This window comes from Macaca mulatta, chromosome 9 (assembly GCF_049350105.2).
Source record: "Macaca mulatta isolate MMU2019108-1 chromosome 9, T2T-MMU8v2.0, whole genome shotgun sequence".
NCBI classification, from domain to species: Eukaryota; Metazoa; Chordata; class Mammalia; order Primates; family Cercopithecidae; genus Macaca; species Macaca mulatta.
Genome location: NC_133414.1, coordinates 111625285 through 111641258, shown reverse-complemented (window position 1 = coordinate 111641258; position 15974 = coordinate 111625285). Strand labels below are relative to the sequence as shown.

Sequence of the window (15974 nt, the reverse complement as noted above, 5' to 3'; positions counted from 1 at the left end):
GGCCGGGCGCGGTGGCTCATGCCTATAATCACAGCACTCTGGGAGGCCAAGGCAGGCGGATCACCTGAGGTCGGGAGTTCGAGACCAGCCTGACAAACATGGAGAAACCCCGTCTCTACTGAAAATACAAAATTAGTTGGGCGTGGTGGTGCATGCCTGTAATCCCAGCTACTAGGGAGGGTGAGGCAGGAGAATCACTTGAACCTGGGAGGCAGAGGTTGCAGTGAGCCGAGATCGCGCCGTTGCACTCCAGCCTGGGCAACAAGAGTGACACTCCGTCTCAAAAAAAAAAAAAATTTCATTTTCTTTCTTTTTTTCTTTCTTTTTTTTTTTTTTTTGGAGACAGGGTCTCATTCTGTTACCCAGGCTGGAGTGCAGTGGCACCATCACAGCTCACTGCAGCCTCAGCCTCCTGGACTCAAGCAATCTTCCCACTTCCTCAAGTAGCTGGGACTACAGGGCTCACTACCACTCCCAGCTAATTTTTTTGGTATCTTTTGTAGAGACAGGGTTTCACTATGTTACCCAGATTTATCAGTTAAATTTGAATGTCAACTAAACCACAAATCTTTTTTAGTATAAATATATCCCATGCAATATTTGGGATATTCTTGCACTAAAACATATTAATTGTTTAGCTGAAATTTAAATATAACTGAGCATTCTGTATTTTTATTTGCCAAATCCAGCAACCTTGTTTCAGGGCCTTTTTTGTTTTTTTGTTTTTGAGACACAGTCTTGCTCTGTCCCCTAGGTTGGAGTACGGTGGTACACCCTGGGCTCACTACAACCTCCGCCTCCCAAGTTTAAGTGATTCTCCTGCCTCAGTCTCCCGAGTAGCTGAGACTATAGGCACGCGCCACCACACCTGGCTAATTTTGTATTTTTAGTAGAGACAGGGTTTCACCATATTAGCCAGGCTGGTCTCGAACTCCTGACCTCGTGATCTGCCTGCCTCGGCCTCCCAAGTTTCAGGGCATTTTTACTTGCTGCTACCTCTGCCAGAAAACACCACGCCCACTTCCTCCCTTGGCCAGCTCCTTGTCACTCAGGCTCCACTCAATCATCTCCTCTTCAGAGAGACAATCACCACAGCTTCCCAGCTTAAAGCAGCCATCCCTGCCCAGAGTACCTCTCTAGCACATCCCCTTGTCTTACTTTCTCACTCTGAAATGAGTTTGCTATCTTGCTTACTGTCTGTTTCCTGCAACTAGAATGACAGACCATGCTGTGCTTTTCCCTGATCACTCTCCATCACCTGTGTATACCTGCCACACACCAGTTATTTAATAAATGATTGGTTGAATGAATGAATGGAATGTATGTTTTACAGCGGTGCTTCACAAACTATAATGAAGGCCCTAGAGATTTTGTTCAATTTTATTAAAATTCAGATTCTGATTCTGTGGGTTGGGCCTGGGCCTGAGATTTGCATTTCTCACCAGCTCCCAATGTTGCTGGTGCTGCTGGTCCACGGACCACACTTTGAGAGGCAATAGAATTCTCCGTGATGATGGAAATGTTCCATACCGGCACTGTCCAATACAGCAACCACTAGTCGTCTGCAGCTATTAAGCACTTGAAGTGTAGCTAGTGTGACTAAAGAAGTGAATTTTTAATTTTAGTTAAATAATCAAAGTTTATTTATGTATTTATTTATTTATTTTTGAGATGGAGTCTCACTCTTTTCGCCCAGGCAGGAGTGCAGTGGAGCGATCTCAGCTCACTGCAACCTCCACCTCTCAGGTTCAAGTGATTCTTGTTACTTAGCCTCCCAAGTAACTGGGATTACAGGCGCGTGCCACTACTCCCGGCTGATATTTGTATTTTTAGTAGAGATGGGGTTTCACCATGTTGGCCAGGTTGGTCTTGAACTCCTTACCTCAGGTGATCCGCCCACCTCAGCCTCCCAAAGTGCTGGGATTACAGGCATGAGCCACCACGCCCAGCTAATTAATCTAAGTTTAAATAGGCACATGTGGCTAGCAGCTGCCATATTGGACAGCACAGCCCTAGAGCAGGGATTCCAAGCCTTGGCAGCATGTTAGAATCAACAGAAGCACATTTAAAAATACAGATGCCAGGCTGGGTGCGGCGGCTCATGTCTGAAATCCCAGCACTTTGGGAGGCCGAGGTGGGTGGATCACTTGAGGTCGGGAGTTTGAGACCAGCCTGACCAACATGGTGAAACCCCATCTCTACTAAAAGTACAAAATTAGCTGGGCATGGTGGTGCATGCCTGTTATCCCAGTTACTTGGGAGGCCGAGGCAGGAGAATCACTTGAACCCAGGAGGCGGAGGTTTCAGTGAGCCGAGATCGTACCATTGCATTCTGGCCTGGGCAATAAGAGCAAAACTCGGTCTCAAGAAACAAACAAATAAACAAACAAAAAAACAGATGCCCAGGACTCACTCTCAGCCTCAAATTAAATCAGAATCTCTGGGTTTGGGTCTTAGAGCATTGGTTGTTATTGTTGTTGCTGTTATAGGCTCTCCTAGGTTATCCTAAAGTACATCCAGAATTGAGGTTCCTGCCTTAGAGTTTTCAGAGCAGCAATACTTTCTTTTGTTTATTCATCCTTACTACAACCTGGACAGCAGATAAGACAAGTGTGACTAAATAGCAGCAATCCCATTTTGCTGAGGGTAAGTGAGGTTCATGAAGGTGAAGGAATTTGCCACAGGTTATACAGACAGTAATTGAAGGAGCCAGGATCCCACACAGCCCTTGTGTTTCTCCATCTGTGCCTCAAGTCCTTTGTGAAAAGAGGCAAATCTGTCCTCTACTCAGTCAGGCAAGGCCATCCTCTCGCCACAGCTGCCTCTGACTTCCATCTGCCTCTGATGCTCCTTTTCCCAGGCCCTTGTCTGGCCTCATCATTCCCTAGGAAGGAGAGCTGAGTAGAATTCTCACCCCGTTTTCACCACTCATCAATAAAAGAACGGGTCTCTCTAGCAGACAGGAAGGAGAATCCAAGTTTGAGTGGAAGAGAGTAGCTCGCCATGGAACTCAGCACTCCCTGGGTGGGGCCTCCCGGTTCCCGGGCAGCTCTTTCCAGCCACCCTCTCCCTCAGGGCACGGACTGAGGGGTATTAGTGAGAGAAGGCAACAGTGACAAGATGGTGACCCGGGAGAGCCTCCACAAACATTGACAGGCCTTGCGGGGGCTTCCCAGGGTGTGGTCTGGATACCACTAGTGATTTTAGGTGATTTGGGAGAAATTTAAAAAATGTTTAATATATACGTATTTATTGTAATGTGTCTTAAGAAACACATAGCCCATTACATTTGTAATTACACAGATATTACTGACGACGTTCCTGTCAAAATTAACTGACAAAAAAAAAAAAAAGAAAGGGAAGCCATTTAAAGCAAAATATGAAGGAAATAACAGTACAAGCAGGACTTTGATACGGCAAACATTGTGAGGATGGCCCGGGTGTGCCCCTGCGGGCGCAGTGGGAATGGATGGACAGCGTGCTTTGTACAGAGGGTGGGGGTGAAAGGGAAGGCTTATGTGAGAGTATTTTTGTACGAAGCACCTCTTTAAATAAGAATTACTGCTGCTGTAAGAAATCCATTGTCTTGGAATAATGGCCAGGAATGGGGTAGCACAGCCTCTACCTGCCCAGGCCTACAGTAAGGTCCAGCTGAGGAAAGAGACTAGCAGCTTCTCCAACCCTTTCAAGCCCAACAAGCCAGAGCCTCAGCTACCGTTACAAACTTTCCCCATGTCTCAGGGCAGGTCCTACAGGAGGTCAAAGAGCCTGGCTCCAGCTGTCCAGGGACAGGACTTCCTCAGTCTCACTGGCCCCTGCTCCTGCCTATAGCACAGGTGACTTCGCTCAGAGTGGTAACTGCCTAAAAGGGCACACGGGTATCTATGGGGCAAACCCCATGTACACTCACTTTACACCTTTATTTGTCATTTGAGACTCAGAACTCCCTGGGGAATGGATGATCTGAGAAACTGGGATAGGGGAAGGATGTGTGGACAGTATAATGGGCTCGCAGTCACTCTCTGAGAATGAAATGGGGCTGCATCCAGTTGTTAGTTATGAGAGTTGCTTTCTCTAAAGTGTCCCAAGAGAACACCCCTAATCCATTCAAGATGACCTGGGGGTACCATGGGGAGGGGAGCAGTTGGTGCTTCACTTCAGGGAGACGTGAGTCGATTGTGAATGGAACTGCGGAAACTTAAACTGATTATATTGTATGGGGTTCTGTGAAAGAAAGTGCTTAGAACTGGGATAGTGCCTATGAGGCAGCTGTGAAGGTGTACTTAGGGAGGCAGTTTGGCATTGTGTCTTCAGTGTGACGTGGGGGACGAATACCCATGTTACTGGTGGAGGATGTCCAGGTTCTTGGGGTCTGGAACAAAGAATTGGACAAAACGCACAAATAAAGCGAGGAAGGAAGGAAGGGGTTTATTGAAAATGAAAGCACACTCCACAGGGTGGGAGCAGACCAAGCATGGGGGCTCAAGGGCCCTGTTACAGAATTTTTGGGAGTTTAAATACCCTCTAGAGGATTGCATTGGTTACTTGGTGTATGCCCTATGTACATGAAGAGGATGAAGTAAAGTTACAAAGTCATTTACTCGGTGTGCATCCTATGGAGAGGATATTTCCTGTCATAGCTGAAGTGTGAATTGGTCTTATGTTCCCTGCCTCCAGACCCTGTTTTCCTGCCTCACCCAGATCTACAATTTGGAGATGAGCTTTGGAGGCAGTAACAACCACAATCACAATCATAGCATCAATGACTAACATTAATTGAATACTGACTACCAGGCACCATTTTAAAAGCATTTAATCCTGGCTGGCATGGTGGCTCACACCTGTAATGCCAGCACTTTGGGAGGCTAAGGCGAGAGGATCTCTTGAACTCTCAAGTTTGAGAATAGCCTGGGCAACATGGTGAGACCTTGTCTTTACTAAAAATAAAAAATTAGTTGGTTGCAGTGTTGCATGCCTGTGGTCTCAGTTACCTGGGAGACTGAGGCAGGACAATCGCTTAAGCCCAGGAGTTCGAGGCTACAGTGAGCCACGATAGCACCACTGCATTCTAGCCTGGGTAACAGAGCAAGACCCTGTCTCAAAAAAAAAAAAAAAAGGCATTTAATCCTTAAAATGACCCTATGAGGTAGGCACTAATATTACCTTCATTCTACAGATGAGGAAATGGAGGCAGGGAGAGGTTAAGTGACCCACCCAAAGCCACATTTGGACAGGGCAAATGGAGTTATCTGGGATTCACAGCTGCATGAACTGCCATGAAGACCATTCAAATGAAACCCACACTTAAGCTCATGGTCATCAAGCTGTCCCCAAAGGCAATGCTGGTTACCAATGAGCCAAATAGGGTTCAAATCTTGGTTCTGTCCCAATTAAGGTTCTTAATTGCTTTATGCCCCAGCCCCTCATCTTTAAAATGGGGATAAGAACACCTGCCCTGCATGAGTATGAAGATGAAATGAGAGGATGTATTCAAAGCACATAGTAGAGTGTGCGGTGTGTGGGAAGCCTCAAGATTACTCATGGCTACTAATCAGTTAGTTTCCCCTGCAGGTAAGTTTTGGGAAGCCTGATAACAACAATGGCCCCTGCCCCTGTTTCCTGAGGGCTTCCCAAGGGCTGCGCAGCTTTGAGTTCATCCTTTCATTTGCAAGGCAGGCAGTGTTATCATCCTAATTCAAAACACTTGAATTATGGTTTATGCATTTGTTTCTTGTGAATTTAACCGTATTTCCCCAGAGGCAAATCTCTTCCAGGTTTAGAAACCAAATAGCACCTCCAAGCCTGCAAAGCTGAAGCCCAGTTCCCCAGGGGTCCATGGGAGTGCCCAGCTGGCTCCCCCAGACACCAGCCACCTGACACACGAAGCCACCTGTATAGGCTGCCACAGGATATATCTGGGACACCCTGAAGCTGCTAATCCTAACATCAACACTGTGTTTTTCCTTGAAGGATTTCCTTTCCTTTAACAAAACTGGTATTGAATAATGGTAACTAACCGTTAACACTGATGCCTGTTTCATGTGTGGCCTTCTAGGTATTTTCACATGTATCTATACATACTTTCATAAAAGCAAAATGGGATTCTATTTTATGTACTGTTCTTGCTTGCTTTTTTCTTTTATTTTTTTCTCTTCTCTTCTTGTCTTTTCTTTCTTTCTTTTATTTATGCTTTTTTTAGAGACAAGATCTTACTCGGTCTCCTAGGCTGGAGTGCAATGGCACAATCATGGCTCACAGCAGCTTCAACCTCCTCCATCAAAGCCATCTTTCCGGTTCATCTTCCCAAGTAGCTGGGATACAGACGCACACCATCACATGCAGCAAATTTTTTTTTTCAGGACTGAGTCTTGCTCTGTCACCCTGGCTGAAGTGCAGTGGCGCGATCTCGGCTCACTGCAACCTCCGCCTCCCGGGTTCAAGTGATTCTCCTGCCTCAGCCTCCCGAGTAGCTGGATTACAGGCGCCCGCCACCACACCTGGCTAATTTTTGTATTTTTAGTAGAGACGGGATTTCACCATGTTGGCCAGGCTGGTCTCAAACTCCTGACCTCAGGTGATCTGCCCACCTTGGCCTCCCAAAGTGCTGGGATTACAGATGTGAGCCACTGCACCCGGCTGTGAACTTTTTTTAAAAAATGTTTTTAGAGATGGGGTCTCTCTATGTTGCCCAGGCTGGTCTTGAGCTCCTGGGCTCAAGCAATTCTCCCACCTCAGCCTCCCAAAATGCTGGGATTACAGGCATGATGTTCTTTCTTTTTCACTTAACAAATAATAGAACTCTTTCCATGTCAGAATATATGACTTTATATCATTTTTTAAAAGGCTGCATAGAATGCAGAATGATTTTTTCTTAACTGGTAATGGAAGACTGAATATTTTTCCTTTTTACTCACTTGTACTTTGTAATTCCTCAACAATAGAGATATATTAGGCTGGGCATGGTAGCTCTTGCCTGTAATCCCAGCACTTTGGGAGGCTGAGGTGGGACGATCAATCACTTGAGCCCAGGAGGTTAAGGTTGCAGTGAGCCGTGATTGTGCCACTGAACTCCAGCCTGGACAACAGAGCAAGACCCTGTCTCAAAAAAAAAAAAAAAGTAAGAAAGAAAAGAAAAAAAGAAGAAAGTAGAAAAAAGATATATGACCTATGTAAAAAGAGATCATAGATGATTTTTGAAACTGGTATTGAAAGGGTAATGTAATAACACTGTAAAGGAAACACAGTGTTTCATTTTTGTTAATAACTTTCCCATTCTTGTTCATATACAAAAACTAGAACAGATATTTGTACCTGGTTAAAACCATGCTTAAATCCTCCTTTATCGCGTTGTGTCTGAAACATTTGTCCGTGTTTCCACAGAGTTCTCTTAAAGGCTTGTCGAAAGGAGTGGAAGGCATGGGGTAGGGGAGGGAGCTAAGCTAGTCCACAGGCCAGTTGCCAGAACAGAGCTCTAGGGACAAACCTCTTAGCAGTCTGGTGGAGCCCCTAGACCCCTTCTCAGAGTAATACTTTTAAATGCATAAAATAATATATGTAGAATTACAAAAGAAACTAGTTACCTTGAAATACAGTTATCAAAATACAAATATGTAGTATAGCAAAAAATGTATATACTTCTTTGTGCATTAAGTAACAAGGTTCTAGCAGGGGATCTAATTTCTATTTTAAATTCAAAGTAGTGACTTTTTTTGTTTTGTTTTGAGACAGAGTTTCGCTCGTGTTGCCCAGGCTGGAGTGCAATGCGCCATCTCAGCTCACTGCAACCTCCGCCTCCCTGGTTCAAGTGATTCTCCTGCCTCAGCCTCTAGAGCAGCTGGGATTACAGGCATGCGCCACCATGCCTAGCTAATTTGGTATTTTTAGTAGAGACAGGGTTTCACCTTGTTGGTCAGGCTGGTCTCGAACTCCTGACCTCAGGTGATCTGCCTACTTCAGCCTCCCAAAATGCTGGGATTATAGTCGCGAGCCACGGCAGTAGTGACATTTTATGATACCTGCAACACAATAATGTGATTTGAAAATACCTGTGATTTCTTATAGTGAGAAGTCTCAGGTTCATTCATACAACTGTGGTCCATTGCAAACATTGGTAACTGAAGGAAATGCTACATTTCATTTGAAGTTAGTGAAGACGTCATTTTTGTCTCCACCCAAGTTCATAGACCTCCTGAATTCTACGTAGGTCAGTGGGTTCTAGGTCAACAGAGTCCCACTCTAGAGAATTTCTACATGTATTATCCTGGGAAAGGCGAAGGGAGAAAATTATTTCCAAATCTCTTTTCCCCTTTCATTTTTAAAAAATTTCCTTTTACCCAAACCACTAGATTCTCCTTCAGCTTCCATGACTATGGGATCATTCAGAGTTAATTTTGGGGTTTCTCCCAATTCTAGCCATCTTCCTAGCCCCTAGCCACTTCTACCACCTGGTCATTCTCTGCACATACGTAGAAAGAAGTTCATCTTGCCAACTTCCAACTCAGCATGCTTCATATTTGCACTAGATTTAACATGCACACCCCTCCTTCCTTCCTGACAGTTATGAAGTCGTTGAACAAGTCCAGTCAGTTCTAAACGAAGGAAGCTGGATAATCCGCCTACTTATTGGAGGCTGCCTAATCCAAATAGATGTTTTTCATCAGCGAAGGTATTTTCCAGGACTCTGCAAATCCAGAGGATCAGTCTTCTTCCTTCACACAAGCATCGGCCCTGGATTCGTTTCTGAAATAACCGGCACCAATCAGGCTTGGTTCTTGGCCCAGGCATCAGAAATCTGAAATTGTACTCGTTTCCTTCCACCAATAATTATAAGCATATTGCATTTGTGTGGCACCTTATGCTTCTCAGAAGTAATGTTCACATACAAAATACAGTTATCCCAGAGCCAGGATGTGGATACAGAACTCCAATGTGTGTTTCATGATGCCATGACTCATTTTTTACTATTTCCATTACAACACAGGATTCCCTAAATGTAGCAAACTTATGTTCCCTTTAGCTAAACATAAAAATTTCATCCTCTCCTTTAATATTGTTTGAGTATTTACAATACTTAAAATATTGTGGCTAAAACCAAATTGGATCAATGGGGATTTAAAGAAAACTCTTCATTTGATTTTTTTTTTTTTTAAATTTTTTAGACCGAGTCTCACTCTGTTGCCCAGGCTGGAGTGCAGTGGTGCAATCTCAGCTCACTGCAACCTCTGCTTGCCGGGTTCAGGCAATTTTCCTCCCTCAGCCTCCCCAGTACCTCGGATTACAGATGCGTGCCACAACGCCTGGCTAATTTTTTGTATTTTTAGTAGAGATGGGGTTTCACCATGTTGGCCAGGGTGGTCTCGAACTCCTGGCCTTCAGTGATCCACCCACCTCGGCCTCCCAAAGTGCTGGGATTACAAGCATGAGCCACCCTGCCCAGTTATTTGATTTTTGATAATGACATATATTTAACTTCAATCATACAATATCCTGTAGTGATCAAGTTGTGCCAATTTGCCTGGGACTGTTCCCATTTTTAAACTTAAAATCCTGCATTCCACAAACTCCTCAGTCCCAGAAAACTATCAGTCTTAGGCAAACCCTCAGTCCTGGGTAAAGCGGGATGGTTGGACATACTAGGTGTCAATGTGAGTTTCCAGTTGGATTCATTGACACAATTTTTTAAAATCATGCTTAGGGTCAAAGAACACAACGTAGGTTGATTTCGTTTTTGTTTTTGTTTTTTTTTCAAGATGGAGTCCACTCTGTCACCCAGGCTGGAGTGCAGTGGTGCGATCTGGGCGCACTGCAAGCTGTGCCTCCCAGGTTCATGCCATTCTCCTGCCTCAGCCTCCCAAGTAGCTGAGACTACAGGTGCCCAGCATCACGCCTGGCTAATTTTTTTGTATTTTTAGCAGAGACGGGGTTTCACCGTGTTAGCCAGGATGGTCTCGATCTCCTGACCTCATGATCCAGCCGCCTCAGCCTTCCAAAGTGCTGGGATAACAGGCGTGAGCCACTGCGCCCTGCCAACGTGGGTTGATTTCTTTGTCACATCTGTGCTGCCCCACAGATATTTGGATCCTCCCCTGTCACATTCAGCCAGACACCATAATAAAATAAAATACTTATTATTTCTCTAAATGATTTTAAAAATTAAAAACATAAATTGAATGTATTTTTCTTTTTTGAGGTAGCTTGGGGAACTAACCATTATTTACAATGGAATTACTATGGAAAAATATGTTTAAGTGTGAAAAAATTGTAAGCAATAGAAATCAACTCACTCTAACTTAAGCAAAACTGGAATTTCTCAGAAAAATATGGAGTAGCTCACAGAATCCAAGGAAAATGTGAAGAAGCAAGCTTTGAAATAGATAGGAACCAGGAGAGCTCCTAGGACCTAAGTAGCAGGAATAAACTTTATCTGTAAAGGTCCAGATAGTAAATATTTTAGGTTTTATATGACAGACGATCTCTCATATAATTACTCAGTTTTGTCATTGTAGCACAAAAGCAGCCATAGACCATACATAAACAAATGATTGTGACTGTGTTCTGATAAAACTTTATTTACAAAAAGAGTCAGAGGGCCAGAGTTCATCCACAGCTATAGTTCAACCACTTCACTTTAGGGTATTTCCTTTGGCATGGATTTTCTCTATTTTCAATCCTCACATTACTTGGCTCAATTCAAACTCAAGGGAGAGAGCATTTGTGTGTGTGTGTGTGTGTGTGTGTGTGTGTGTGTGTGTGTGTGTGTATGTGATTTTTAAAAAATACCTTAAATGTTTTTTAAAATTTCTGTGGGTACATAATAGGTATAGATATTTATGGGGTATTTGTTTTTTTGTTTGTTTGCTTGTTTGTTTGGTTTTGAGGCAGTGTCTCACTCTGTCACCCAGGCTGGAGTGCAATGGCGTGATCTCGGCTCATTGCAACCTCTGCCTTCCAGTAGCTGGATTACAAGCATGCGCCACCACACCCAGCTAATTTTTGTATTTTTAGTACAGACAGGGTTTCATCATGTTGGCCAGGCTGGTCTCAAACTCTTGACCTCAGGTAATCCACCCGCCTTGGCCTCCCAAAGTGCTGGAATTACTAGCGTGAGCCACGGAGCCCGGCCACATGTGATATTTTGGTACAGGCACGCAATGCATAAAAATCACATCATGAAAAATGGAGTATCTATCCCCTCAAGCATTTACCTTTTGTGTTACAAACAATCCAATTATATCCTTTTAGTTATTTTAAAATGTACCAATAAATTATTATTGACTACAGTCACCCTGTTGTGCTATCAGATAGGCCTTATTCATTCTTTCTTGCTATTTTTTGTACCTATTAACCATCCCCACCTCCCCCCAAGCACCCCATTACCCTTCCCAGCCTCTGGTAACCTTCCTTCTACTTTCTATCTCCATGGGTTCAACTGTTTTGATTTTTAGATCCCACAAATAAGTGAGAATATGTGATGTTTGTCTTTCTGTGTCTGGCTTATTTCACTTAACATAATAATTTCTGGGGGGGGGTGCAGTGGCTCATGCCTGTAATCCCAGCACTTTGGGAGGCTGAGGTGGGCAGATCACCTGAGGTCAAGAGACCAGCCTGGTCAACATGTTGAAACTCGTCTCTACTAAAAATACAAAAATTAGCCAGATGCAGTGGCGCAAGCCTGTTGTCCCAGCTACTTGGGATGCTGAGGCTGGAAAATCACTTGAACTTGGGAGGTGGAGGTTGCAGCAAGCCGAGATCCAGCCACTGCACTCCAGCTCTCTCACTCCAGGGACCGAGAGAGACTCTGTCTCAAACAAAACAAAAACAAAAACATAATAATTTCCAGTTCTATCCATGTTGTTGCAAATGACTGAATCTCATTCTTTTTTATGGCTGAGTAGTACTCCATTGTGTATAAATGCCACATATTCCTTATCCATTCATCTGTTGATGGACATTTAGGTTGTTTCCAAATCTTAGCTGTTGTGAACAGTGCTGCAAGAAACCTGGGAGTGCAGATATACCGATTTCCTTTGTTTTGGGTGTATACCAAGTGGTGGGATTGCTGGATCACATGGTAGCTGTATTTTTAGTTTTTTGAGGAACCTCCAAACTGTTCTCCATGGTGGTTGTACTAATTTACATTCCCACCATCAAGGGAGAGAGCATTTGATTGGCAGAAAGAACTTGGGTTGTTCAACGACTCTTTGGCCAGGGGAGGGTGGGATCCCATGACTGGCCAGGTTTTCTCTAATCTAGGATTTGCTTTCCCAAACCAAAATCAAGGATAGTCACCAGAAGAAGAGGGAATGGATGCAGGTGAAGCTGAAACATAGATGTTTACCACATCGTCTTCTGACTTTCTTCCTCATCTTGTTAGTTTCTGTCTACCACTTTATTCTCTAGGGAAGAAGTCAGAGAAACCCAGCTGGTACTAGCATTAGAATACAGTGCTCTTTCAACGGAGACTAAGTGAGCCTTGTATGCCAGGACCCGATTTCTCCTGGTTTGGTGACTATTGACCTATAAAGAGTGTTAGCCAAATGATTAAGACTATCATCAAATTTAGTCTTTTATTTTACAGAGGAGTAGAAATGGAGGACTGGAGACAGTATGGGGTCCCTGTATTACCACCTACAAGGTGGCAAGTGGTGGTCTAGGGGTTAGGATTCGGTGCTTTTACTGCCACAGCCCGGTCCTGGTCAGGGAAACCTTTCTTTGGCTCTGCCCAGCAACCTGCCCAGCGCCTTCACACCTTCCCTTTTGGCCAACAGGCTCGCTTGCTTCTCTGGCACCCCAGCCACAACCCCCAGCAGCCTCCACATGTGGCCCTAACACTACATGTCTCTGTGAGTGACATGCGCTCCCTGAAGTTATGCAGGAAGGCCCTTGGGAGAAGTGGCTGACTTGGGGTTACAGAGTTAGTTCATGAAAAGGGTGGGATGAGAACTTTGTTTTCTAAGTTTCAGACCAGGCCTCTCTCTGTTGCATCATTAAATTAAACCTAATTATAAGCCCAAGGCTTGACTTCTCCAACCGCCAGGACCTGGCACTTTTGTCCTTGCGGATTCAGAGTCTGCTGCATACCTCGGCAGAGTAGGCACTGCTTCGGTGGTAGGATTTGAGACTTGCCTAACACACTACCTCCCCAGCGATATGTCCTCAACTAGGCTATTACAGTGCTTAAATGATTCATGATTACAATCATTCATGAGTGTGAAAGTGAGTGAGGAAGACAATTGCTCTTCTACATTCCAGCAAGTGAGTCCTGGGGAGACTGCTTTGTGTGTGTGTGTGTGTGTGTGTGTTTAACTCTAGAAGCAAAGTGTTTCAGTCTCCAATGTCCTGGAGTCACTCTGCCTTGTTTTTTTGTCTAGCCCTATTTTGACCCCCACCCCCACTCCTCCTCTCCCAACGTCCCCTCCTGCCCCCCCACTTCTTGGGGATGGGGCTCTTTGATCTTGGCTCAGGTGGAAACCAGAGGAAATCCTAGATTAGGCTCTGATGGCCAAAGAATGTCTCCCATTTGGGGGGAGGGTCACACAATTGGAATGAGATAAGAGCATGGATTTTAAATTTATGAAAAAACTTACGTATTGTGATATTTCTGTAAAAGTTGAGTTAATTGATGTAGGAACTGAGTAGTATGATTTTGATAGAGGAAAACAAACACAGATCCTTTTTTTTCCCCCGAGACAGAGTTTCACTCTTGTTGCCCAGGCTGGAGTGCAACAGCGTGATCTCGGTTCGCTGCAACCTCCACCTCCCAGGTTCAAGTAATTCTTCTGCCTCAGCCTCTCGAGTAGCTGGGATTACAGGCATGCGTCACCACACCCAGCTAATTTTGTATTTTTAGTAGAGATGGGGTTTCTCCATGTTTGTTAGGCTGGTCTCGAACTCTCGACCTCAGGTGATCTGACTGCCTCGGCCTCCCAAAGTGCTGGGATTAGAGGTGTGAACCACCACACCAGGCCACAAACACAGATTCTTTACCATTGCACATGACGATAGGGTTTACGGTGACTAAACATCTTGATTTGCTCAGGACTTGGGACTTGCAGTGATAAAATAGGGAAAGTCTGAGAAAATGGGGATCAACTGGTCACCCTAGGCGTAAATCATAATAACAACAATAATAATTTACTATGTGTTAGGCACTGTTTCAAGCATTTTACATTCATTTACTTCCTAACCAACTCAACGAGAGAGGTTCTAGATTTATTTCTGTTTTATAAATGAGGAACCTGAGGATCAGATAAGACAAGTAACCCACCCAAGGTCACACAGTCCTGGAGAGTAGAGGTGAGAGTGCAACCCAGGTCAGTCTGACACCCCAATCCATGTTTTTAAACATCGTGATAATCTTTTTCTTGAAATACATATGAAAGCAAACATATACTGGGACTGGCCTCTCAATGATTGCTGTATTGAATTGGGTGACTCTGGACAAGCCATATCTATGACCACTCCCCAAACTGAAAAGAGGTTTAGAAAATTCTTTATTATTATTTGTTTACACATCATGCATAATCATTCTTTTTTTTTTTTTTTTTTTTGAGAAGGAGTCTCACTCTGTCTCCTAGGCTGGAGTGCAGTGGTGCAATCTCAGCTCACTGCAAGCTCTGCCTCCCAGGTTCCTGCCATTCTCCTGCCTCAGCCTCCTGAGTAGCTGGGACTACAGGTGCCCGCCACCGCACCCGGCTAATTTTTTGTATTTTTAGTAGAGATGGGGTTTCACCGTGTTAGCCAGGATGGTCTCGATCTCCTGACCTCGTGATCTGCTCATCTCGGCCTCCCAAAGTGCTGGGATTACAGGTGTGAGCCACCGCGCCCGGCCCATAATCATTCTCATAAAATAGACACAAATACAAGTAGGAATTTTACTATTTGATAAAAACAGAACTTCAAATAAGTGGGGGAAAGGTGAATTATTCAATAAATGTTACTGGGACATTTAGGTAGTCAGCTGGAATAAAAATAAAACTGGATGCCTATTTATATTTTACACTAAAATAAATTCCAAATGGAGCAAAGGTTTATTTCTGAGAATTTACAGCTGGTTAATACTAGAAGGAAGCATGGGAGAAGATCTTTCTGAGAATGATACAAAATGCAGAAGCCATTAAAAAACTGATAAATTTATAAAAAAGGATGAGTTTGTGTCCTTTGTAGGGACATGGATGCAGCTGGAAACCATCATTCTCAGCAAACTATCGCAAGAACAGAAAACCAAACACCGCATGTTCTCACTCATAGGTGGGGAATTGAACAATGAGATCACTTGGACTTGGGAAGGGGAATATCATACACCGGGGCCTATTATGGGGAGGGGGGAGGGATTGCACTGGAAGTTATACCTGATGTAAAAGACGAGTTGATTGGTGCTGACAAGTTGAAAGGTGCAGCACAGCAACATGGCACAAGTATACATATGTAACAAACCTGCACGTTATGCACATGTACCCTAGAACTTAAAGTATAATAATAATAAAAAAAAAAAGAAAAAAAACCCTGATAAATTCAACTACATTAAAAAATAATCTGCATGGCAAAACCAACAAAGTTAAAAAGACAAAACAGGCTGGACTCGGTGGCCCACACCTGTAATCCCAGCACTTTGGGAGGCCAAGGCAGGTGGATCACGAGGTCAGGAGTTCAAGACCAGCCTGGCCAAGATGGTGGAAGCCCCATCTCTACCAAAAATACAAAAATTAGCTGGGTGTAGTGGTAGGTGCCTGTAATCCCAGCTGCTCCAGAGGCTGAGGCAGATAATTGCTTGAACCTGAGGGGCAGAGGTTGCTGTGAGCAGCGATCGTGCCACCGCATTCCAACTTGGGTAACAGAGTGAGACTCCATCTCAAAACAAAACAAAACAAAAAGATAAAACAAACTAGGGGAAATATTTCAAAGCTTACAAACCAAGAACTAATTTCCTTAATAGATTAAGCATTGACACAAATCATAAGAAAAAGACTAATCAT

The 15974-nt window shown here is 44.1% G+C and overlaps 1 long non-coding RNA gene across 2 annotated transcripts in view; it reads right to left on the bottom strand.

Annotated features, from left to right (window-relative positions):
* The window catches only part of LOC144331251 (uncharacterized), a 56910-nt gene that overhangs the window by 17316 nt on the left and 23620 nt on the right, over window positions 1–15974 (bottom strand). The window contains exons 3-4 of one of the 2 annotated variants that reach the window (XR_013398248.1): window positions 7836–8739; window positions 6398–6747 (exon numbers count right to left, since the gene is read on the bottom strand). The exons of the other annotated variant lie outside the window; for it this stretch is intronic. This is a non-coding gene — a long non-coding RNA (uncharacterized LOC144331251). Of the gene's footprint in view, window positions 1–6397; window positions 6748–7835; window positions 8740–15974 lie in introns of those variants that run through there. 2 annotated transcript variants of the gene reach the window in all.